This window comes from Pleurodeles waltl, chromosome 3_2 (assembly GCF_031143425.1).
Source record: "Pleurodeles waltl isolate 20211129_DDA chromosome 3_2, aPleWal1.hap1.20221129, whole genome shotgun sequence".
In the NCBI taxonomy this organism is placed as follows: domain Eukaryota; kingdom Metazoa; phylum Chordata; class Amphibia; order Caudata; family Salamandridae; genus Pleurodeles; species Pleurodeles waltl.
The window spans coordinates 99688403-99712040 of record NC_090441.1 but is presented as its reverse complement, the minus strand read 5'-3'; positions in this window follow the sequence as shown (position 1 = coordinate 99712040).

Here is a 23638-nt window from a genome sequence, read left to right as displayed (position 1 = left end):
CAAAACTAACTCCATATTTATACTTTGGCGTTAGACGCGTCTAGCGCCAAACTTCATGGAGTTGGCGTCATTTTTTTGCGTGAACACCTTCCTTGCATTAATGATATGCAAGGTAGGCGTTCCCGTCTTAAAAAATGACTGCGATGCATATGCGTCGTATTTATACTCCCGGGCAAAAATGACGCCCGGGAGTGGGCGGGACTAAAAAACCCGCATTTGCGCCGGATTTTAGCGCCTGGGTCAGGGCAGGCGTTAAGGGACCTGTGGGCTCAGAATGAGCCCAGAGGTGCCCTCCCCTGCCCCCAGGGACACCCCCTGCCACCCTTGCCCACCCCAGGAGGACACCCAAGGATGGAGGGACCCACCCCAGGGACATTAAGGTAAGTCCAGGTAAGTAATTTTTTTTTTTTTTTTGTGGCATAGGGGGGCCTGATTTGTGCCCCCCTACATGCCACTATGCCCAATGACCATGCCCAGGGGACAGAAGTCCCCTGGGCATGGCCATTGGGCAAGGGGGCATGACTCCTGTCTTTGCTAAGACAGGAGTCATTTCAATGGGGGATGGGCGTCGTAAAAAAATGGCGCAAATCGGGTTGTGGCGATTTTTTTGCCTCAGCCTGACTTGCACCATTTCTGGACGCCCATACGCCATTTTCCCCCTACGCCGGCGCTGCCTGGTGTACGTCGTTTTTTTTAACGCACACCAGACAGCGCCGGCGGCTAACGCCGGCTAACGTCATTCAATAAATACGGCGCCCGCATGGCGCTTCAGAATGGCGTTAGCCGGCGCTAATTTTTTTGACGCAAAACTGCGTTGGCGCAGTTTTGCGTCAAAAAGTATAAATATGGGCCAAAATGTGCATTATTTGTTCTTTCATAAATGCAGATATATTTTGAAATATTTATAGAGTTGTTTCAGAGGTTTTTAAATGTGGTTATGTGTTCGAAAAAACTGACATCCAACGGCCTTTCTTTCACACTTCTGGTACAAAAAGTAAGACTGTCAGATAGTTCACTTTAAAAAATCCTCTAACTTTCCAGTCAGAGAAACAAAAGTAAACAACAATCTCCATATTAAAAGAATAAGCAGCAGTTTGTCAGACGGCATAGCCTGCCATTTGACCTCAGTCTCTGAAAGCACAGCAGATGTTCCAAAATAAAAACAACATTTAAAGGCATCCCTAATGTTCATAAACCTTCTGAACTCCAGCACTTTTGGTTTAGGGGTTCTGCAGCAGCCCCCCACCACCAAACTCCTATTCCTGGCACCTATGGTATGTAACATCACACACAGCATACTGTAGGATCCCTTAGTGATGCAGCCTGGTCCACATTCACCACTCTATCAGCCTCTCCTATCGGATACCAGAATCAGCTAAGTGGGCTACGCATGCACTAACGTTTCTGTGCAAGTGATTATATACCAGTCTATGGCTTCTGTTTTACTAGCATCCCGATTTGTGACCTGTCATGTTGTCCTCTGGTCCAGTCCCAGTTCAGGCTGAACTGTTGCCCTGGGGAACAGGGTCAAGACTGATTTGCATATGGCTGGGTCCAAACTGGGGTGGTGTGGTGGGAAAAATACAATGGATTAAACCCAGATCTTTGTGACTGGGGGTGAGTGTTTGCATTGTTCGGCATTCAATCCATCATCAGTTCGTTTTGCTTTTGTTGCCCTAAGTGGGAAGGGTATGCCCAGGCGTCGGTCCCATGCTCACTGCACCACTGGATTCAAGCTAGCCTGGCCGATGAAGGGTGATACCCTGAAACCGGTCCTAGGATGCTTGTTTCCGGTCCAGGGAGGACCTGGCTTGGCAGTTCGGGCTGGACTGATCCTATAGGGAACAGGGTCAAGACTGATTTGCCTAAGGCTGGGTCCAAACTGGGGTGGCGTGGTGGGAAAAAAAACCATGGATTAAACCCAGATCTTTGTGACTGGGGGTGAATGTTTGCATTGTTCAGCATTCCGTCCATCAGTAGTTCTATTTGCTTTTGTTAGCAATTAATACTGCACTACCATACCATGCTTGAGTAATATATTTGCAAGTGTTCTCCAAAAAGAACCACCAGCTACATACTACACACTTACTAGTCTTCTGCTGAATACATTTGCTTCACTTGTTCTTAGTGTGATTTTTCCGAATCCATATGATTTCAGTGACGTAAAATGTATGGCAGCACTCACACTCTGAAAATTGTTCCAGCACCACCGAGGGGCACTGGGAAGTGTGCAATCTCAGTGATGATGCTTGACAGTCTTGGACACATCTCCATGAGCAGCTCGCGCCAAGTGGAACTTGATTGTGTGCTTTCTTCCACACTGCACCTGTCACGGCTCGTGGGAGGGAGAAGGGGCAGGGCGGCGCGGGGGGTGCCATAGCACTGCACTTAACCAGGTACAAGCTGAAAAATACATATTCAGTACTAATGTCTACACCACTAGACTTCAGGCGTCTCTCTGTAGCTACACTGGGGGTAGTTTTCTTTCTGTACATTTAGGTGCAATCCTGAATTTATAATTGAGTAAAGAAGACTTCCGGAAGCAGCATGCAAAGAAAAACGTTGACTGGATATTCTAGACATGCACTAGCTAATGAAACTTGAGAGCTTTGTGAAGGGTAACTTTTGAAATCTACAAGGGGCCTGTATTTTCCTTTTATTCTTTATTGGTATCCTCTTTTTCTGGGTACCTGCCCTTATTTTCTTTTATTCATTTTTTTACATAATACACATTCCTGGTGGGTGTGTTGTCATATGATGGTGGATGGATGCACATATGTAGGTGAGTGTGTTGGCAAAGGCTAATTATGATGTGTTTCTTGACTTAAGATATTGATTGTGCGGACCCACCTATGTTCTGGAGGCACTGGCATATAAAGTAGTTCATTGTTATATGTTCTGTATGGTGTTAGTGTTGCCTGTTGGAATTGCCTAGGTTGAATGGATGAATACATGTGCATGTGCATCTCCTGTACAGCATCATGTAGTGGTTTCTAGACAGTCTGCATGAGGCCCAGCCCACCTCCTGCTGATCTTTTGCAACAAAGAGAAATTCGTAGGGGAACCCCTGCACTGGAGGAATGGGTGCTCTCATAGGTAGAAATGTGAGGAGGTGCACAGACATCTCTTGGAGCCACAGGAGGACATTCCATGCATCTCGACCGAACCATCTCCAGGACATCGCTACTATTTAACTACAAGATACAAAGAAAGCCATCAGGTCGAGAGGTGGAGGTACACTAGGAACTGCAAGAATACAACTCGTCACTGGGTGGACAATCGTATCAGAAACAGGGCTTTCAATCTTCCCAGTCCTGCCACACGCTCAGAAGATGCCCCTGAGGCAAGAGTGGCCCACATCCACCCACATAGACTTATGTCCGTCTGTGTGTCTGAGCGTGGGGCACAATGTGGAGTCTTACTGATGTGCGTTTAAGTAAGAGGTCCAGGGCACTACTGTACCCACAAAGAAGGAGTTCCAGCTATACATACCTCCTCAGAGCGTAAACATGAAGGACGGATAAAAAACATCAGTAGCTGTTGAAACAATGGCTGCATGTAAGGAAATGCCTCCTTGGCATGGTTACCCCCTGACTTTTTGCCTTTGCTGATGCCAAGTTATGATTTGAAAGTGTGATGAGGCCTGCTAACCAGTGTTCTTTCCTTAAACTGTACTTTTGTCTCCACAATTGGCACACCCTGGCATCCAGGTAAGTCCCTTGTAACTGGTACCCCTGGTACCAAGGGCCCTGATGCCAGGAAAGGTCTCTAAGGGCTGCAGCATATCTTATGCCACCCTGGGGACCCCTCACTAAGCACAGACACATTGCTTGCCAGCTTGTGTGTGCTAGGGGGGATAAAAAGACTAAGTCGACATGGCACCCCCCTCAGGGTGCCATGCCAACCTTACACTGCCTATAGGTATAGATAAGTCACCCCTCTAGCAAGCCTTACAGCCCTAAGGCAGGGTGCACTATACCATAGGTGAGGGCATAAGTGCCTGAGCACTATGCCCCTACAGTGTCTAAGCAAAACCTTAGACATTGTAAGTGCAGGGTAGCCGTAAGAGTATATGGTCTGGGAGTCTGTCATGCACGAACTCCCCAGCACCATAATGGCTACACTGAAGACTGTGAAGTTTGGTATCAAACTTCTCAGCACAATAAATGCACACTGATGCCAGTGTACATTTTATTGTAACATACACCCCAGAGGGCATCTTAGAGGTGCCCCCTGAAACCTTAACCGACTACCAGTGTAGGCTGACTAGTTTTAGCAGCCTGCCACACACCAGACATGTTGCTGGCCACATGGGGAGAGTGCCTTTGTCACTCTGTGGCTAGTAGCAAAGCCTGTACTGGGTGAAGGTGCTTCTCACCTCCCCCTGCAGGAACTGTAACACCTGGCAGTGAGCCTCAAAGGCTCACCCCCTTTGTTACAGCACCCCAGGGCACTCCAGCTAGTGGAGTTGCCTGCCCCCTCCGGCCACGGCCCCACTTTTGGCGGCAAGGCCAGAGGAGATAATAAGAAAAACAAGGAGGAGTCACTGGCCAGTCAGGACAGCCCCTAAGTGTGAGAAAGTAGCCTCTTTCTAGCCTTGTTACCCCCACTTTTGGCCTGTTTGTGAGTATATGTCAGGTGTTTTCACTGTCTCACTGGGATCCTGTTTTCAGTATGTTTGTTATGTGTCACTGGGTCCCTGCTAGCCAGGACCCCACTGCTCATAAGTTTGTGGCCTATATGTATGTGTTCCCTGTGTGATGCCTAACTGTCTCACTGAGGCTCTGCTAACCAGAACCTCAGTGGTTATGCTCTCTCTGTACAAATTGTCACTAACAGGCTAGTGACCAATTTCACCAATTTACATTGGCATACTGGAACACCCTTATAATTCCCTAGTATATGGTACTGAGGTACCCAGGGTATTGGGGTTCCAGGAGGTCCCTATGGGCTGCAGCATTTCTTTTGCCACCCATAGGGAGCTCTGACAATTCTTACACAGGCCTGCCACTGCAGCCTGAGTGAAATAACATCCACGTTATTTCACAGCCATTTACCACTGCACATAAGTAACTTATAAGTCACCTATATGTCTAACCTTTACCTGGTAAAGGTTGGGTGCTAAGTTACTTAGTGTGTGGGCACCCTGGCACTAGCCAAGGTGCCCCCACATTGTTCAGGGCAAATTCCCCGGACTTTGTGAGTGCGGGGACACCATTACACGCGTGCACTATACATAGGTCACTACCTATGTATAGCTTCACAATGGTAACTCCGAACACGGCCATGTAACATGTCTAAGATCATGGAATTGCCCCCCAATGCCATCCTGGTATTGGGGAGACAATCCCATGATCCCCCGGGTCTCTAGCACAGACCCGGGTACTGCCAAACTGCCTTTCCTGGGGTTTCACTGCAGCTGCTGCTGCTGCCAACCCCTCAGACAGGTTTCTGCCCTCCTGGGGTCCAGCCAGGCTTGGCCCAGGAAGGCAGAACAAAGGACTTCCTCAGAGAGTGGGTGTTACACCCTCTCCCTTTGGAAAAAGGTGTCAGGGCTGGGGAGGAGTTGCCTCCCCAGCCTCTGGAAATGCTTTGATGGGCACAGATGGTGCCCATCTCTGCATAAGCCAGTCTACACCGGTTCAGGGATCCCCCAGCCCTGCTCTGGCGCGAAACTGGACAAAGGAAAGGGGAGTGACCACTCCCCTGACCTGCACCTCCCCTGGGAGGTGCCCAGAGCTCCCCCAGTGTGCTCCAGACCTCTGCTATCTTGGAAACAGAGGTGCTGCTGGCACACTGGACTGCTCTGAGTGGCCAGGGCCAGCAGATGACGTCAGAGACTCCTTCTGATAGGCTCCTCCAGGTGTTGCTAGCCTATCCTCTCTCCTAAGTAGCCAAACCTCCTTTTCTGGCTATTTAGGGTCTCTGCTTTGGGGAATTCTTTAGATAACGAATGCAAGAGCTCATCAGAGTTCCTCTGCATCTCTCTCTTCACCTTCTGCCAAGGAATGGACTGCTGACCGCGCTGGACGCCTGCAAAACTGCAACAAAGTAGCAAAGACGACTACTGCGACCTTGTAGAGCTGATCCTGCCGCCTTCTCGACTGTTTTCCTGGTGGTGCATGCTGTGGGGGTAGTCTGCCTCCTCTCTGCACTAGAAGCTCCGAAGAAATCTCCTGTGGGTCGACGGAATCTTCCCCCTGCAACCGTAGGCACCAAAGAACTGCTTCACCGGTCCTCTGGGTCTCCTCTCAGCATGACGAGCGAGGTCCCTTGAACTCAGCAACTCTGTCCAAGTGACTCCCACAGTCCAGTGACTCTTCAGTCCAAGTTTGGTGAAGGTAAGTCCTTGCCTCCCCACGCTAGACTGCATTGCTGGGAACCGCGTGATTTGCAGCTGCTCCGGCTCCTGTGCACTCTTCCAGGATTTCCTTTGTGCACAGCCAAGCCTGGGTCCCCGGCACTCTAACCTGCAGTGCACGACCTCCTGAGTTGTCCTCTGGTGTCGTGGGACCTTCCTTTGTGACTTCGGGTGAGCTCCGGTTCACTCCACTTTGTAGTGCCTGTTCCGGTACTTCTGCGGATGCTGCTTGCTTCTGAGTGGGCTCCTTGTTTTGCTGGGCACCCCCTCTGTCTCCTCACGCAATTGGCGACATCCTGGTCCCTCCTGAGCCACAGCAGCATCCAAAAACCCTAACCGCGACCCTTGCAGCTAGCAAGGCTTGTTTGCGGTCTTTCTGCACGGAAACACCTCTGCAAGCTTCTTCACGACGTGGGACATCCGTCCTCCAAAGGGGAAGTTTCTAGCCCTCTTTGATCTTGCAGAATCCACAGCTTCTACCATCCGGTGGCAGCTTCTTTGCACCCACAGCTGGCATTTCCTGGGCATCTGCCCACTCCCAACTTGATCGTGACTTTTGGACTTCGTCCCCTTGTTCCACAGGTACTCTCGTCTGGAAATCCATTGTTGTTGCATTGCTGGTGTTGGTCTTTCTTGCAGAATTCCCCTATCACGACTTCTGTGCTCTCTGGGGAACTTAGGTGCACTTTGCACCCACTTTTCAGGGTTTTGGGGTGGGCTATTTTTCTAACCCTCACTGTTTTCTTACAGTCCCAGCGACCCTCTACAAGCTCACATAGGTTTGGGGTCCATTCGTGGTTCGCATTCCACTTCTAGAGTATATGGTTTGTGTTGCCCCTATACCTATGTGCTCCCATTGCAATCTATTGTGACTATACATTGCTTGCACTGTTTTCTATTGCTATTACTGCATAATTTTGGTATTGTGTACATATATCTTGTGTATATTTGCTATCCTCACACTGAGGGTACTCACTGAGATACTTTGGCATATTGTCGTAAAAATAAAGTACCTTTATTTTTAGTATATCTGTGTATTGTGTTTTCTTATGATATTGTGCATATGACACTAGTGGTACTGTAGGAGCTTCACACGTCTCCTAGTTCAGCCTAAGCTGCTCTGCTAAGCTACCATTTTCTATCAGCCTAAGCTGCTAGACACCCCTCTACACTAATAAGGGATACCTGGACCTGGTGCAAGGTGTAAGTACCCCTTGGTACTCACTACAAACTAGGCCAGCCTCCTACATTCGTTGTGCAGCGGTGGGATAAGTACTTGCAACTACTTATCACTTTGTCATTTTCTACTTTTCATAAGAGAAAAATATACAAAACAAGTTCAGTGTATGTACACCTAACCAAAAAGTGTTGCTTTTCTTCTCTTACTCTTTTTGCTAAGTGCTGAAAAGTACCTCTAAACTTTCAAAAAGTTTCTTAAAAGTTGAAAAAAATTTTTTTCTGTTTCCTTAAAAAGTCCTGAAACTTTTTCTTTCTTTTTCTGTCCCTTAAACCTTTTCTATCATGTCTGGCACAGGTCAAACTGTTGATCTGGCCAGAGTTGCTTATGATCACCGTAGCTGGAAAGGAGCAAGGAGTCTCTGCATTGAAAGAGGTTATGGGGTAGGGAAGAATCCCTCAAGAGAACTGTTAGTTAATATGCTCATTGAACAGGATAAGGCCATAGTTGGCACATCTGGTGAGAAATTAGCTGATGGTTCACACTCTGATTCTGGGGTAGCCCCAGTAAAAGTGTTAGAAGGGAACCTTCCCAACCTGCCCCTTAGCAGGCCACCTAGCATGGCTAGTACTAATGTGAGTTCTCATCACAGTAGGAGTGTGACTTCTGTAGGCCAGAATGTTAGAGTGCCATCTGTTAGGGACAGGTCTCCCTCTGTCCATTCACACCATTCTTCTGTGTCAAGGCATGCCCAACCCACCCTCCCTGAAGACAGAATGTTAGAAAGGGAACTCAATAGATTGAGAGTGGAAGAGTCCAGGCTGAAGCTTAAAAAACAACAGCTGGATCTAGACAGGGAAGCATTTGACTTAGAAAAAGAAAGACAGAGGTTGGGGTTTGGACCCCATGGTGGCAGCAGCAGTTTTACAGATAGTAATCCTGTGAAAGAGCATGATTCTAGGAATCTACACAAGATAGTTCCCCCTTATAAGGAGGGGGATGACATTAACAAGTGGTTTGCTGCACTTGAGAGGGCCTGTGTTGTACAGGGGGGCCCTCAAAGGCAGTGGGCTGCTATCCTATGGCTATCTTTCAGTGGAAAGGGTAGGGATAGGCTCCTTACTGTGAAGGAAAGTGATGCCAATAATTTTACAGTTCTTAAGAATGCACTCCTAGATGGTTATGGCTTAACCACTGAACAGTACAGGATCAAGTTCAGAGAAACCAAAAAGGAGTCTTCACAAGACTGGGTAGACTTTGTTGACCATTCAGTGAAGGCCTTGGAGGGGTGGTTACATGGCAGTAAAGTTTCTGACTATGAAAGCCTGTATAACTTAATCCTTAGAGAGCATATTCTTAATAATTGTGTGTCTGATTTGTTGCACCAGTATCCAGTGGACTCAGATCTGACCTCTCCCCAAGAATTGGGAAAGAAGGCAGACAAATGGGTCAGAACAAGGGTGAACAGAAAAGTTCATACAGGTGGTGACAAGGATGGCAAGAAGAAAGATGGTGAGAAATCTCAGGATAAGCATGGGGACAAGGGTAAAACCAAAGATCCTTCTTCAAATCCTAAACACTCTTCAGGGGGTGGGGATAAAACAAATTCTTCCTCTTCTTCTCAACCCACACACATTAAAAAGCCTTGGTGCTTTGTGTGTAAAAACAGAGTCCATAGGCCAGGGGATAAGTCCTGTCCAGGTAAACCCCCTGAGCCTACCACCACTAATACATCAAGCTCTAATGCCCCTAGCAGTAGTGGTACTAGAGGTGGGACTGCTGGCAACAGTCAAGTTAAGGGTGTAGTTGGGTTCACTTATGGGTCCATCATAGAAACTGGGGTAGTCAGTCCCAAGACAGTTTCTGTCACACCTAGTGGCATTGGCCTTGCCACACTGGCTGCTTGTCCCCTTACAATGGATAAGTACAGGCAGACAGTTACAATAAATGGTGTTGAGGCTCAGGCCTACAGGGACACAGGTGCCAGTATCACTTTGGTGACTGAAAACCTAGTGGCTCCTGAACAACACATAATTGGACAACAGTATAAGATTATTGATGTCCATAACTCCACTAAGTTTCTTCCCTTAGCTATAGTTCAGCTTAGTTGGGGTGGAGTTACTGGCCCTAAGCAGGTGGTAGTATCACCTAGTTTACCTGTAGACTGTCTCTTAGGTAATGACCTAGAGGCCTCAGGTTGGGCTGATGTAGAGTTTTATACCCATGCAGACATGCTGGGTATCCCTGAGGAATTGTTCCCTCTCATTTCTACTGAAATGAAAAAGCAAAGGAGAGAAGGCCTGAAAACTCAGGATCCCTCTCCAACAACAGGTAAAAAGGGTATCATAGTACCCCCTACCCACCCTACCATTCAGGATACCATTCCTGTTGTGGGAGAAACCTCTCCTGAGGTGGCACCTGTTCCAAGGGAATCATCAGCTGGCATAGCTGTACTCCCTGAGGTGGAAGTACCTCTCTGGGGGATAACTAACATTGGTGAGAAAAAGAGCACCATTTTAGTTAACATGGAGCATCCCTCCAACCCTCCCAGAGAAACTTTAGTGCAGAAACCCTGCACTGCCTCACAACACTTAGGACAGCATCCCTGCCCTAGTGTGGAGCTCATAAGACAGCATCCCTGCCCTGCTCCAACTAAAGAGAAACAGCATCCCTGTTCTCTCTTCCAGCCATATGGACAAAGTTTTTGCCCAGCTATGGCTTTACTGAGACAGCATCCCTGTCTGGCATTCTCATCACTAGAAATAGGTTCAGTGGATAATTCCCACTGCTCTAAACTAAAACTTACTGATAGAAACTCTGAAAATATATCTTCACATTGTTGCTTAGCTAAAAAACTTCAAACAGGGTGGTTTACATCCCCACATGGAAGTAACCATATAGTGGATGATAAAGGGAGTAACCAGTCTATTGCAGAGCTACTCTCTACCTATCACCACTTACACAATAAAGTCTCAACTGGCCAAGGTTAGCCTTATTGTCCTTCGTTTGGGGGAGGGGGTTGTGTGAGAAAGTAGCCTCTTTCTAGCCTTGTTACCCCCACATTTGGCCTGTTTGTGAGTATATGTCAGGTGTTTTCACTGTCTCACTGGGATCCTGCTAGCCAGGGCCCAGTGCTCATAGTGAAGACCCTATGTTTTCAGTATGTTTGTTATGTGTCACTGGAACCCTGCTACCCAGGACTCCAGTGCTCATAAGTTTGTGGCCTATATGTATGTGTTCCCTGAATGATGCCTAACTGTCTCACTGAGGCTCTGCTAACCAGAACCTCAGTGGTTATGCTCTCTCTGTACAAATTGTCACTAACAGGCTAGTGACCAATTTCACCAATTTACATTGGCATATTGGAACACCCTTATAATTCCCTAGTATATGGTACTGAGGTACCCAGGGTATTGGGGTTCCAGGAGGTCCCTATGGGCTACAGCATTTCTTTTGCCACCCATAGGGAGCTCTGACAATTCTTACACAGGCCTGCCACTGCAGCCTGAGTGAAATAATGTCCACGTTATTTCACAGCCATTTACCACTGCACTTAAGTAACTTATAAGTCACCTATATGTCTAACCTTTACCTGGTAAAGGTTGGGTGCTAAGTTACTTAGTGTGTGGGCACCCTGGCACTAGCCAAGGTGGCCCCACATTGTTCAGGGCAAATTCCCCGGACTTTGTGAGTGCGGGGACACCATTACACGCGTGCACTATACATAGGTCACTACCTATGTATAGCTTCACAATGGTAACTCCGAACATGCCATGTAACATGTCTAAGATCATGGAATTGCCCCCCCAATGCCATCCTGGTATTGGGGAGACAATCCCATGATCCCCTGGGTCTCTAGCACAGACCCGGGTACTGCCAAACTGCCTTTCCTGGGGTTTCACTGTGGCTGCTGCTGCTGCCAACCCCTCAGACAGGTTTCTGCCCTCCTGGGGTCCAGCCAGGCTTGGCCCAGGAAGGCAGAACAAAGGACTTCCTCAGAGAGAGGGTGTTACACCCTCTCCCTTTGGAAAAAGGTGTCAGGGCTGGGGAGGAGTAGCCTCCCCCAGCCTCTGGAAATGCTTTGATGGGCACAGATGGTGCCCATCTCTGCATAAGCCAGTCTACACCGGTTCAGGGATCCCCCAGCCCTGCTCTGGCGCGAAACTGGACAAAGGAAAGGGGAGTGACCACTCCCCTGACCTGCACCTCCCCTGGGAGGTGCCCAGAGCTCCTCCAGTGTGCTCCAGACCTCTGCCATCTTGGAAACAGAGGTGCTGCTGGCACACTGACTGCTCTGAGTGGCCAGGTCCAGCAGGTGACGTCAGAGACTCCTTCTGATAGGCTCCTCCAGGTGTTGCTAGCCTATCCTCTCTCCTAAGTAGCCAAACCTCCTTTTCTGGCTATTTAGGGTCTCTGCTTTGGGGAATTCTTTAGATAACGAATGCAAGAGCTCATCAGAGTTCCTCTGCATCTCTCTCTTCACCTTCTGCCAAGGAATCGACTGCTGACCGCGCTGGAAGCCTGCAAAACTGAAACAAAGTAGCAAAGACGACTACTGCGACCTTGTAGAGCTGATCCTGCCGCCTTCTCGACTGTTTTCCTGGTGGTGCATGCTGTGGGGGTAGTCTGCCTCCTCTCTGCACTAGAAGCTCCGAAGAAATCTCCTGTGGGTCGACGGAATCTTCCCCCTGCAACCGCAGGCACCAAAGAACTGCTTCACCGGTCCTCTGGGTCTCCTCTCAGCACGACGAGCGAGGTCCTTTGAACTCAGCAACTCTGTCCAAGTGACTTCCACAGTCCAGTGACTCTTCAGTCCAAGTTTGGTGGAGGTAAGTCCTTGCCTCCCCACGCTAGACTGCATTGCTGGGAACCACGTGATTTGCAGCTGCTCCAGCTCCTGTGCACTCTTCCAGGATTTCCTTTGTGCACAGCCAAGCCTGGGTCCCCGGCACTCTAACCTGCAGTGCACGACCTCCTGAGTTGTCCTCCGGCGTCGTGGGACCTTCCTTTGTGACTTCGGGTGAGCTCCGGTTCACTCCACTTCGTAGTGCCTGTTCCGGCACTTCTGCAGGTGCTGCTTGCTTTTGAGTGGGCTCCTTGTCTTGCTGGGTGGCCCCTCTGTCTCCTCACGCAATTGACGACATCCTGGTCCCTCTTGGGCCACAGCAACATCCAAAAACCCTAACCGCGACCCTTGCAGCTAGCAAGGCTTGTTTGTGGTCTTTCTGCACGGAAACACCTTTGCAAGCTTTTTCACGACGTGGGACATCCATCCTCCAAAGGGGAAGTTTCTAGCCCTCTTTGTTCTTGCAGAATCCACAGCTTCTACCATCCAGTGGCAGCTTCTTTGCACCCACAGCTGGCATTTCCTGGGCATCTGCCCACTCCCGACTTGATCGTGACTTTTGGACTTGGTCCCCTTGTTCCACAGGTACTCTCGTCTGGAAATCCATCGTTGTTGCATTGCTGGTGTTGGTCTTTCTTGCCGAATTCCCCTATCACGACTTCTGTGCTCTCTGAGGAACTTAGGTGCACTTTGCACCCACTTGTCAGGGTGTTGGGGTGGGCTATTTTTCTAACCCTCACTGTTTTCCTACAGTCCCAGCGACCCTCTACAAGCTCACATAGGTTTGGGGTCCATTCGTGGTTCGCATTCCACTTCTAGAGTATATGGTTTGTGTTGCTTCTATACCCATGTGCTCCCATTGCAATCTATTGTGACTATACATTGCTTGCACTGTTTTCTATTGCTATTACTGCATAATTTTGGCATTGTGTACATATATCTTGTGTATATTTGCTATCCTCACACTGAGGGTACTCACTGAGATACTTTGGCATATTGTCGTAAAAATAAAGTACCTTTATTTTTAGTATATCTGTGTATTGTGTTTTCTTATGATATTGTGCATATGACACTAGTGGTACTGTAGGAGCTTCACTCGTCTCCTAGTTCAGCCTAAGCTGCTCTGCTAAGCTACCATTTTCTATCAGCCTAAGCTGCTAGACACCCCTTTACACTAATAAGGGATACCTGGACCTGGTGCAGGGGTAAGTACCCCTTGGTACTCACTACAAACCAGGCCAGCCTCCTACACTAAGGTGTCCTGAGCTGAGGTGACTGACTTTTAGAAATCCTCCATCTTGCAGATGGAGGATATCCCGAATAGGGATAGGAATGTGCCCCCCTCCCCTCAGGGAGGAGGCACAAAGAGGGTTTAGCCACCCTCAGGGCTAGTAGCCATTGGCTACTAACCCCCCAGACCTAAACACACCCCTAAATCGAGTATTTAGGGGCTCACAGAACACAGCAAGATAGATTCCTGCAACCTAAGACGAAGAAGGACTGCTGAGCTGAAAACCTGCAGAGAAGACGGAGACACCAACTGCTTTGGCCCCAGCTCTACCGGCCTGTCTCCCCACTTCTAAAGACACTGCTCCAGCGACGCGTTCCACAGGGTCCAGTGACCTCTGAAGTCTCAGAGGACTACCCTGCATCTAGAAGGACCAAGAACTCCCGAGGACAGCGGCTCTGCTCCACAAAGACTGCAACTTTGCAACAAAGAAGCAACTTTGAAACAACACACGTTTCCCGCCGGAAGCGTGAGACTTTGCACTCTGCACCCGACGCCCCCGGCTCGACTTGTGGAGAACAAACACCACAGGGAGGACTCCCCGGCAACTACGAGACCGTGAGTAGCCAGAGTTGACCCCCCTGAGCCCCCACAGCGACACCTGCAGAGGGAATCCCAAGGCTCCCCCTGACCGCGACTGCCTGCTTCAAAGACCCGACGCCTGATAAAGACACTGCACCCTCAGCCCCCAGGACCTGAAGGATCCGACCTCCAGTGCAGGAGCGACCCCCAGGTGGCCCTCTCCCTTGCCCAGGTGGTGGCTACCCCGAGGAGCCCCCCCTTGCCTGCCTGCGTCGCTGAAAAGACCCCTGGGTCTCCCATTGAAACCTATTGCGAACCCGACGCCTGTTTGCACCCTGCACCCGGCCGCTGAGGGTGTACTTTTTGTGCTGACTTGTGTCCCCCCCGGTGCCCTACAAAAACCCCCTGGTCTGCCCTCCGAAGACGCGGGTACTTACCTGCTGGCAGACTGGAACCGGGGCACCCCCTTCTCCATTGAAGCCTATGCGTTTTGGGCACCACTTTGACCTCTGCACCTGACCGGCCCTGAGCTGCTGGTGTGGTAACTTTGGGGTTGCTCTGAACCCCCAACGGTGGGCTACCTTGGACCCAACTTTGAACCCTGGAGGTGGTTTACTTACCTGCAAAACTAACAAACACTTACCTCCCCCAGGAACTGTTGAAAATTGCAGTGTCCAGTTTTAAAATAGCTTATTGCCATTTGTGTGAAAACTGTATATGCTATTTTGCTAATTCAAAGTTCCTAAAGTTCCTAAGTGAAATACCTTTCATTTAAAGTATTGTTTGTAAATCTTGAACCTGTAGTTCTTAAAATAAACTAAGAAAAAATATTTTTCTATATAAAAACCTATTGGCCTGGAATTGTCTTTGAGTGTGTGTTCCCCATTTATTGCCCGTGTGTGTACAACAAATGCTTAACACTACCCTCTGATAAGCCTACTGCTCGACCACACTACCACAAAATAGAGCATTAGAATTATCTCTTTTTGCCACTATCTTACCTCTAAGGGGAACCTTTGGACTCAGTGCATGCTATTTCTTACTTTGAAATAGTACATACAGAGCCAACTTCCTACATTGGTGGATCAGCGGTGGGGTACAAGACTTTGCATTTGCTGGACTACTCAGCCAATACCTGATCACACAACTAAATTCCAAAAATTGTCATTAGAAACTGATTTTTGAAATTTGAGCTATTTTTCTAAATTTTTAAAAGTCCTGCTAGGGCCTTGTGTTAGTCCCTGTTAGCATTTCTTTTAGAGTTTAAAAGTTTTGTAAAAGTTTGAATTAAGTTCTAGAGATAGTTTTAGATTCTTAAAAAGTATTCCAACTTTTAGAAACATAATGTCTAATGCAGAAGAGAATGTTATGGAACTCGACGTCACCCCTTACCTGCATCTTAGGATGTCAGAGTTCAGGTCTCTCTGCAAAACCAAAAAGATCAAAACTGGTTCAAACCCTACCAAAGTACAGCTCCAGGAGCTTTTGGCAGAGTTTGCTAAGAACAACCCCTCTGAGGATAACCTCCCAGAGGGGGAAGCTAGTGATGTGGAGGAATTCCCACCTCCAGTCCTAGTTAGGGAGCACAGGGTCCCTCAAACCCTGTCTCCACAAGTGATAGTCAGAGATGCTGCTTCTCTCACAGGAGAGTCCAGCACCTCTGGAATCATTGAGGATAGCCTCAATGTAGAGGACCTCCTGCTAGCCAGGATGGCCAAAAGATTGGCTTTAGAGAGACAGCTCCTAACCATAGAAAGGGAAAGACAAGAGATGGGTTTTGGTCCCATCAATGGTGGCAGCAGCATAAATAGGGTCAGAGATTCTCCTGACATGTTGAAAATCCCAAAAGGGATTGTAACTAAATATGAAGATGGTGATGACATCACCAAATGGCTCACAACTTTTGAGAGGGCTTGTGCAACCAGAAAAGTAAACAGATCTCACTGGGGTGCTCTCCTTTGGGAAATGTTCACTGGAAAGTGTAGGGATAGACTCCTCACACTCTCTGGAAAAGATGCACAATCCTATGACCTAATGAAGGCTACCCTGATTGAGGGCTTTGGATTCCCCACTGAGGAGTATAGAATTAGGTTCAGGGGGGCTCAAAAATTGTCAAGCCAGACCTGGGTTGATTTTGTTGACTACTCAGTGAAAACACTGGATGGTTGGATTCAAGGAAGTGGTGTAAAGGATTATGATGGGCTGTACAATTTATTTGTGAATGAACACCTGTTAAGTAATTGTTTCAATGATAAACTGCATCAGCATCTTGTAGACCTAGGGCCAATTTCTCCCCAAGAATTGGGAAAGAAGGTGGACCATTGGGTCAAGACTAGGGTGACCAAGACTTCCACAGTGGGTGACCAAAAGAACGGGGTCACAAAGACTCCCCAGGGGAAGAGTGTTGAGACATCCAAAGGAAAAAGTAAAGAGTCTTCTATAGGGCCCCAAAAACCTGCTCAGGAGGGAGGGCCCAGAGCCTCTTCACAATCCAATTTTGGGTACAAGGGTAAAAACTTTGATCCCAAAAAGGCCTGGTGTCGTAGCTGTAACCAGCCAGGACACCAAACTGGAGACAAGGCCTGTCCCAAGAAAGGTTCCACTTCTAACTCTACTCCAGCTAACACTGGAATGGCCAGTCTCCAAGTGGGATCAACAGTGTGCCCAGAGCAAATCAGGGTTCACACTGAAGCTACATTAGTCTCTGAGGGTGGGGTGGATTTAGCCACACTGGCTGCCTGGCCCCCTAACATGCAAAAATACAGGCAGCAGCTCTTAATTAATGGGACAAGTGTAGAAGGCCTGAGGGATACAGGTGCCAGTGTCACCATGGTGACAGAGAAACTGGTTTCTCCTGGTAAATACCTGGCTGGACAAACTTATCCAGTCACCAACGCTGACAATTAGACTAAAGTACATCCCATGGCTATGGTAACTTTAGAGTGGTGAGGGGTCAATGGCCTGAAACAGGTGGTGGTCTCCTCAAATATCCCTGTAGACTGTTTGCTTGGAAATGACCTTGAGTCCTCAGCATGGGCTGAGGTAGAACTCAAAACCCATGCAGCCATGCTGGGTATCCCTGAACTGGTGTGTGTCAAGACAAGGGCACAGTGCAAGGATCAGGGTGAAAAAGTGGTGTTGGAGCCTGGAAAAAGGGCCCAACCCTCTAAGAGAAAAGGAAAGAAAACTGGGGAACCAGTTTCAACACAACAAGAAAAAGAGAACCTCTCTTCCCAGGAAGAAGTTCTGCCCTCTGAGGGAACTGAGCCCATGGAGTTAGAACCTTATCAGGTTGAGCTCCTAGGCCCAGGGGAACCCTCAAGGGAGCAGCTGTGTAAGGGACAAGAAACCTGTCCCTCTCTTGAAGGCCTTAGGCAGCAAGCTGCTGAAGAGTCCAATGGAAAAATAACAGGAACACATAGAGTCTATTGGGAAGATGGACTCCTTTACACTGAGGCAAGAGATCCCAAACCCGGTGCCACTAGGAGAGTGGTAGTGCCTCAGGAGTTTAGGGAGTTCATTCTGACCTTAGCTCATGATATTCCTCTTGCTGGGCATTTGGGACAGACCAAGACGTGGGAGAGATTAGTCAACCACTTCTATTGGCCCAACATGTCCCAGAAGGTCAAGGAGTTTTGTGTCTCCTGTGCCACCTGTCAAGCCAGTGGTAAGACAGGTGGACACCCAAAGGACCCCCTCATTCCACTTCCAGTGGTGGGAGTCCCCTTTGAAAGAGTGGGTGTGGACATAGTGGGTCCACTTGAACCTCCCACAGCCTCAGGGAACCAATACATACTAGTAGTAGTGGATCATGCTACTAGATACCCTGAAGCAATTCCCCTTAGGTCGACTACTGCCCCTGCAGTAGCTAAAGCACTCATTGGTATTTTTACCAGAGTGGGATTTCCTAAGGAGGTGGTGTCTGACAGAGGTACCAACTTTATGTCAGCATACTTGAAACACATGTGGAATGAGTGTGGGGTGACTTACAAATTCACCACACCATACCATCCACAAACCAATGGTCTTGTTGAAAGATTTAACAAGACATTGAAAGGCATGATCATGGGGCTCCCTGAAAAACTCAAAAGGAGATGGGATGTCCTCTTGCCATGTCTGCTTTTCGCCTACAGAGAGGTGCCTCAGAAGGGAGTAGGGTTTTCCCCCTTCGAACTTCTGTTTGGCCATCCTGTAAGGGGAACACTAGCTCTTGTAAAAGAAGGCTGGGAGAGACCTCTTCATGAGCCTAAACAAGATATAGTGGACTATGTACTAGGCCTACGTTCAAGGATGGCAGAGTATATGGAAAAGGCAAGCAAAAACCTTGAGGCCAGCCAACAACTCCAGAAGTTTTGGTATGACCAAAAGGCTGCTATGGTTGAGTTTCAGCCAGGACAGAAAGTCTTGGTTCTGGAGCCTGTGGCTCCCAGGGCACTTCAGGACAGATGGAGTGGCCCTTACCCAGTGCTAGAGAAGAAGAGTCAGGTCACCTACCTGGTAGACCTAGGCACTAGCAGGACCCCCAAAAGGGTGATCCATGTGAACTGCCTCAAACTCTTCCATGACAGGGCAGATGTTAATCTGTTGATGGTAACAGATGAGGACCAGGAAGCTGAGAGTGAACCTCTCCCTGATCTCCTCTCCACAGACCCAAAAGATGGTTCAGTAGATGGAGTGATCTATTCAGACACCCTCTCTGGCCAACAGCAATCTGACTGTAGGAAGGTCCTGCAACAGTTTGCTGAGCTCTTTTCCCTAACCCCTGGTCAGACACACCTGTGTACCCATGATGTGGACACGGGAGACAGCATGCCTGTCAAAAACAAAATTTGCAGACAGTCTGACCAAGTTAAGGAAAGCATCAAGGTGGAAGTCCACAAGATGCTGGAATTGGGAGTCATTGAGCACTCTGACAGCCCCTGGGCTAGCCCAGTGGTCTTAGTCCCCAAACCTCACACCAAAGATGGCAAGAGAGAGATGAGGTTTTGTGTGGACTACAGAGGACTTAATTCTGTCACCAAGACAGATGCCCATCCATTCCAAGGGCAGATGAATTGATAGACAAACTAGGTGCTGCCAAATACTTAAGTACCTTTGACTTGACAGCAGGGTAATGGCAAATCAAAATGGCACCAGGAGCAAAAGAAAAGACAGCATTCTCCACACCTGATGGGCATTATCAGTTTACTGTTATGCCCTTTGGTTTAAAGAATGCCCCTGCCACCTTCCAAAGGTTGGTGAATCAAGTCCTTGCTGGCTTGGAGTCCTTTAGTGCAGCTTATCTTGACGATATTGCTGTCTTTAGCTCCAGCTGGCAGGATCACCTGTTCCACCTGAAGAAGGTTTTAGAGGCCCTGCAAGCAGCAAGCCTCTCTATCAAGGCATCCAAATGCCAGATATGGCAGGGAACTGTGGTTTACTTGGGACACCTTGTAGGTGGAGGCCAAGTTCAGCCACTCCAGCCTAAGATCCAGACTATTCTGGACTGGGCAGCTCCAAAAACCCAGACTCAATCAGGGCATTCCTTGGCTTGACTGGGTACTGCAGGAGGTTTGTGAAGGGATATGGATCCATAGTGACACCCCTCACAGAACTTACCTCCAAGAAAATGCCCAAGAAGGTAAACTGGACTGCAGAATGCCAACATGCCTTTGACACCCTGAAACAAGCAATGTGCACAGCACCAGTTCTCAAAGCTCCAGATTACTCCAAGCAGTTCATTGTGCAGACTGATGCCTCTGAACATGGGATAGGGGCAGTTTTGTCCCAAACAAATGATGATGGCCTTGACCAGCCTGTTGCTTTCATTAGCAGGAGGTTACTCCCCAGGGAGCAGCATTGGAGTGCCATTGAGAGGGAGGCCTTTGCTGTGGTTTTGTCCCTGAAGAAGCTGAGACCATACCTCTTTGGAACTCACTTTGTAGTTCAGACTGACCACAGACCTCTCAGATGGCTAATGCAAATGAAAGGTGAAAATCCAAAACTGTTGAGGTGGTCCATCTCCCTACAGGGAATGGACTTTATAGTGGAACACAGACCTGGGACTGCCCATGCCAATGCAGATGGCCTTTCCAGGTTCTTCCACTTAGAAAATGAAGACTCTCTTGGGAAAGGTTAGTCTCATTCTCTTTCATTTTTTTTGGGGGGGAGGGGGGTGGGGGGGGTTGTGTAAGGAAATGCCTCCTTGGCATGGTTACCCCCTGACTTTGTGCCTTTGCTGATGCCAAGTTATGATTTGAAAGTGTGATGAGGCCTGCTAACCAGGCCCCAGCACCAGTGTTCTTTCCCTAATCTATACTTTTGTCTCCACAATTGGCACACCCTGGCATCCAGGTAAGTCCCTTGTAACTGGTACCCCTGGTACCACGGGCCCTGATGCCAGGAAAGGTCTCTAAGGGCTGCAGCATATCTTATGCCACCCTGGGGACCCCTCACTAAGTACAGACACACTGCTTGCCAGCTTGTGTGTGCTAGTGGGGATAAAAAGACTAAGTCGACATGGCACCCCCCTCAGGGTGCCATGCCAACCTCACACTGCCTATAGGGATAGATAAGTCACCCCTCTAGCAGGCCTTACAGCCCTAAGGCAGGGTGCACTATACCATGGGTGAGGGCATAAGTGCATGAGCACTATGCCCCTACAGTGTCTAAGCAAAACCTTAGACATTGGTCTGGGAGTCTGTCATGCACGAACTCCCCAGCACCATAATGGCTACACTGCACTGAAGACTGTGAAATTTGGTATCAAACTTCTCAGCACAATAAATGCACACTGATGCCAGTGTACATTTTATTGTAACATACACCCCAGAGGGCATCTTAGAGGTGCCCCCTGAAACCTTAACCGACTACCAGTGTAGGCTGACTAGTTTTAGCAGCCTGCCACACACCAGATATGTTGCTGGCCACATGGGGAGAGTGCCTTTGTCACTCTGTGGCTAGTAAAAAAGCCTGTACTGGGTGGAGGTGCTTCTTACCTCCCCCTGCAGGAACTGTAACACCTGGCGGTGAGCCTCAAAGGCTCACCCCCTTTGTTACAGCACCCCAGGGCACTCCGGCTAGTGGAGTTGCCCGCCCCCTCCGGCCACGGCCCCACTTTTGGCGGCAAGGCCGGAGGAGATAATGAGAAAAACAAGGAGGAGTCACTGGCCAGTCAGGACAGCCCCTAAGGTGTCCTGAGCTGAGGTGACTCTGACTTTTAGAAATCCTCCATCTTGCAGATGGAGGATTCCCCCAATAGGGATAGGAATGTGCCCCCCTCCCCTCAGGGAGGAGGCACAAAGAGGGTGTAGCCACACTCAGGGCTAGTAGCCATTGGCTACTAACCCCCCAGACCTAAACACACCCCTAAATCGAGTATTTAGGGGCTCCCAGAACACAGCAAGATAGATTCCTGCAACCTAAGACGAAGAAGGACTGCTGAGCTGAAACCCTGCAGAGAAGACGGAGACACCAACTGCTTTGGCCCCAGCTGTACCGGCCTGTCTCCCCACTTCTAAAGACACTGCTCCAGCGACGCGTTCCACAGGGTCCAGCGACCTCTGAAGCCTCAGAGGACTACCCTGCATTTAGAAGGACCAAGAACTCCCGAGGACAGCGGCTCTGCTCCACAAAGACTGCAACTTTGCAACAAAGAAGCAACTTTGAAACAACACACGTTTCCCGCCGGAAGCGTGAGACTTTGCACTCTGCACCCGACGCCCCCGGCTCGACTTGTGGAGAACAAACACCACAGGGAGGACTCCCCGGCGACTATGAGACCGTGAGTAGCCAGAGTTGACCCCCCTGAACCCCCACAGCGACGCCTGCAGAGGGAATCCCAAGGCTCCCCCTGACCGCGACTGCCTGCTTCAAAGACCCGACGCCTGATAAAGACACTACACCCGCAGCCCCCAGGACCTGAAGGATCCGACCTCCAGTGCAGGAGCGACCCCCAGGTGGCCCTCTCCCTTGCCCAGGAGGTGGCTACCCCGAGGAGCCCCCCCCCTTGCCTGCCTGCATCGCTGAAAAGACCCCTGGGTCTCCCATTGAAACCTTTTGCGAACCCGACGCCTGTGTGCACACTGCACCCGGCCGCCCCCATGCCGCTGAGAGTGTACTTTTTGTGCTGACTTGTGTCCCCCCCGGTGCCCTACAAAACCCCCCTGGTCTGCCCTCCGAAGACGCGGGTACTTACCTGCTGGCAGACTGGAACCGGGGCACCCCCTTCTCCATTGAAGCCTATGCGTTTTGGGCACCACTTTGACCTCTGTGTAATAAAGTGAGTCCACACCAGATGAAGATATGTGGTAGGAGGTATTTATTACAGCCTCAACCAACAGCCAGCATATCAACTGTCATGCAGAGAACCCTGCATGTCAGAACCTCAGAACAAGCTGGTTCCATGCCCAGTGTTCTGGCATGGAGCCATGTTACATCATTACACTTCTTCCTCTTTACATTAGAACAGAAATAACATGAGAACTAAAAACACATTTGAACAGAAAGAAAAAGAGGGTAGAAAGAACTACACAAAATCACGCAAATGTAAAGGAAACCTGCGTGTTCTGACACTCCTACGAGTATTATCAGACCTTAAATCAATGTCAGAGGGAAAACAATAAGAAGTATCATCTCTCCTGTCGGCCACACCACACCCCCCAAAATGTGTTACACGACTATGATTCCAGATGCGACCATCATCCGTCTTGACAGCATTTTTAAACAGCTTAATGATAGTTTTTGGAGAGGTATATTTTGACCAATTTTGACACCCAACAGGAGCTTTGACCTTTACTTTATCTCCAACCTCAAAATTTGTAACTTTCGCATTATTCCTTTTATCAACATAAATCTTCCTTTTGCTTTGCAGAGACACTTCTTTGTCTCTCCATTCCCCAATACCATTGTTTTTCAAACCCTTCCCAGCAACCATCCAGCCAGGACACAAACAAGTATTTGGAGACCTTCCCCTGAGCAGTTCAAAAGGAGTCTTCCCCGTTGATGCATGAGGAGTGTACCTGTAAGCTGTTATACGACCCTGCAGTTCTTTTCTCCAATCTAAACAGTTTACCTTTGCTAATTGTATACTCTCCTTTAAAGTCCTGTTAAATCTCTCCAAAGCACCATTCGCCTCTGGATGATATAACGCAATTTTTTTATGTACAATTCCACATTTTACAAAATACTCCTCCATCTGAGCAGAACAGAACTGCGGACCATTGTCAGAAAGAATAGAGTTAGGAAAACTCTCGCGTTTGAACACAGATTCTAAAAAACTGATCACAGATTGAGAAGTGATCTCTCTCACCAAACTCACCTCCACCCATCGTGAATACAAATCCAGCAACACCAACAGGTAAGGAGTCTGATGTTCTCCATGCAATGGCCCCACAATATCGATAGCTAATTCATCCCATGGACATTTTGGTAAACTTCTACAAACCATAGGTAAACATCATGGTT